Source organism: Arachis duranensis, chromosome 5 (assembly GCF_000817695.3).
Source record: "Arachis duranensis cultivar V14167 chromosome 5, aradu.V14167.gnm2.J7QH, whole genome shotgun sequence".
NCBI classification, from domain to species: Eukaryota; Viridiplantae; Streptophyta; class Magnoliopsida; order Fabales; family Fabaceae; genus Arachis; species Arachis duranensis.
Window position 1 is genome coordinate 53,077,469 of NC_029776.3, and position 3,119 is coordinate 53,080,587.

Consider the following 3,119-nt stretch of genomic DNA (forward strand, 5'->3'; position numbering starts at 1 on the left):
AAAAACGCATCGCAAAAATAACCTAAGTCACAGGAACTCACTAAAACAAAGTTGAGTATAAGGGATAATAAAAAGAGATTGAAAAACCTAAGGAAAAGTTTAAGGGCTGTCCTAAAAAGTCCTTAAACCAAAGGCTCAGAGAAACAAACAAGCCTAAGCAAAAGGTTTTCAGGAAAAGATCAAGAGAACTTCGAAAAATCAAAAAAGCATACACGTATGAGGTAATCTAAACCCTTATCCAAAAAAGGGCATTTATTTTAACCCTCATTAAAAAGGGTATATTTTTTAAATATTTTGTTTACGGCCTTAAAAGGCCAAAGGAAATTGTTCAAACCACACAACCAACTAAAAGTAAATAAAAGAGTTTAAAATGAGGAGCCCACAAGCCGGGCCCCCAAATAGCTACGAATCATTTTTTAGGAAGAGGAGCGGACAGATCACCGCCACCAGAATCAGGAGGAGCGCCACCAGAGGCATCCATAGGAGATGAAGAGATAGGAGGATCTACTGAAGAACTCGGAGCGTCTTTAGAATGAGGAGGGGACTCAATAATCCTCTGCCCCCGAGTCTTCAATTCTGACTCGGAAACGATTACGGGGGCAGGAGGATCTACAATGGCACCATCAATAACAACTTTGTCAGGATGTAAAGGAGAAAGATCCAAGTCGGGAGCAATAACTCTGACCTGCTCCAGGAAGATCCTCCAAGACTCCTCGGCGCCATCAGCAATAGAGTCCTCCAACTCATCATATGCCTTCCGAGAATTCAACAGATCAGTCTTCACAGACACAAGATCATTAAATAAACTTTGATAGCTGGCCTGCGCTGTTTTCCTCAGATCCATCTCCATGTTGCATTGGGCCTGCAAAACCTTCCCTTTCTCCCGAAGGGTATCTCTCTCCTCCCTCAGCTTGGCGATTTCCTTCTTCAACTCTCCCTCATGCTCTTAGTATAAACGAAGCCTTCCTTCCAGCTCCTCGACCCTCGAGGTCATCCCTAAAGAGCTGAGAGGAGCCTTCTCAAAAATATCCAAGAGTTTTCCACAGACCCCCGCCGCTTTGAGACTCTCCTCGATCATAGTGGTAAGGTGGCTCCGAACAGACATATCCTCCATGCTTATACGAGCATAAGGATAGATATTCTTTCGGACGAACGCAAGAGCATCCGCCTTAACCTCACTAGAAGAACCAGACTCTAAGGTCTTGCGCTTCTTTAGATCAGGGGAAGGTCGGACGATGGGGGGCGGCTGAGAGGAAGCTGAAGAAGAAATCACAATGGGTTTGGAAAGAGTCCGAACGTTCCGAGGAGGAGGAGGAGGAGAGATAACCCTGGCACCACCAGTCCAGGCGCGAGACTTGGCTTTGGCCTCCTGGACTATCTGGTAAGATTCCTGAGCATTTGTCTTTGCCATTTCTGAAAAAGAAAGCAATAGCTAAGGAATCAAATAAGTCGGAATAATCAGTTAACAAGTCGGGAATCTAATAAACAAGAGAAAACTACCTAGCTGTGCTTGGATAAAGGTCGGAGACCCTTGGAGAAACTTTTTAGTATCCAAGTATGGGGCCCTCCCCCACACTTCTCGGAGGAACCCCACAATGGCAGCCTCTACTTCATCCAGGTCATCCAGACCATATTTCTCACAAGGGGAGGCCTCCAGCCAGTATAAGGGAAAGCGAGGAGAAAAGATATCATCCAGAAAAAAGGGGTGATGACCCTCTACAGCTTGCACTTTGAAAAAGTAATTTTTAAAGTCATGGAAGGACTCGTCAAAAAGGGTAAAAATTCTCCGACCTTGTATGGCTCGGAAGGAAACCCATTGTTGTTTATTGTTTAGCCCACTAAAGGGTTTGGTCATATGAAAAAGATGGAAAAAGATTTTTAGAGAGGTCGGGAAATCTAGAGCATGGCTAATAAATTGATAAATTTTCAAGAAATCCCAAGAGTTGGGGTGAAGCTGGGTAGGGGCAACCCGACAATGCTGCAAAACAGACATCTCAAAATCTGAAAAGGGTAGAAAGACGCCCAGACGAGTGATCATGCACTCATACATAAAGAAGAAATGAGGAGCCGTTTCATTGGCTCTCCCATGGCAAACTCGGTCCTCTGAACCTGGGATAAGCAATTCATACTTAGGCTCATCCTCATCCGAAGTACAGAGCCGGTGGTGGGTGCGAAGATGAGTAATAAACTCCGCATCAACCAACGGCTCCTCCCCTAGAACAGTAACATCGACCCAATCTACGGAGGCCATTTTCTTTTTCTAAAGAAAAATGAGAAAACCTACAAAGGGAAAAAGAAAAGAAAAAATCAAAAACAAAGGTCTCTAGAGAGAAGAAAAAGGAACCAAGCAAAAGTCTACAAACCTATTTATCTACAAAGTAAAAGCGTACGAAAGGTGCTAAAGAGAAAAAGAAACTAACCTCTTTCTGAAAATGAAGGTTGGAAGAAGCAGAAGTCTCAGAAGCACAAGAACGCAGCACGAATGAATAAAGAACAAAGAAAGAAGAAATTTGAAAGATTGCAGAAACGGAAAAATGAAAGAGAGGGAAAGTATTTATAAACATGCTAAGGGGCATAATGGTAAAAACGGAGCAGTCATTAATGAGAGTGCACCGTTACCAAAGCCATCAATCCCTAAGTACATCCCTAACGGACTTCATCCCATGAAGTCGGTACTCACTACGACTTGTTCTAAAGAAGTCGGGCACGAGGGTTAGCTGGCGGATAAGCACTCATTCAAATGAGTAACTGCCCCTAGAATCTCTCTAACCATTTCATCGAGCCATATCCTAACCTCCCTAAGATAGAGGGACGGTTAGCACCCAAAAGATACGGCACTACTCCAACGGTGGTTATTGGCTCACCACTATAAATACACTGACACCCCTCAGGTATCTCTAAGCCCAATACTCTCTAGACCTAACACCCTTGCTAACTTAGGCATCGGAGTGTCTTTGCAGGTACCACCCCCCATTTATTCACGTACACAAGTCGGAAGGAGGCTCCAGCGAACGAACCTACTCGAAAGCCACCCTTTGCAGATAATTGGGCCGACCAACGTCATCCATTCTATTAATCTCCGGTTACCCACCATAACATATATACATATATATATATAT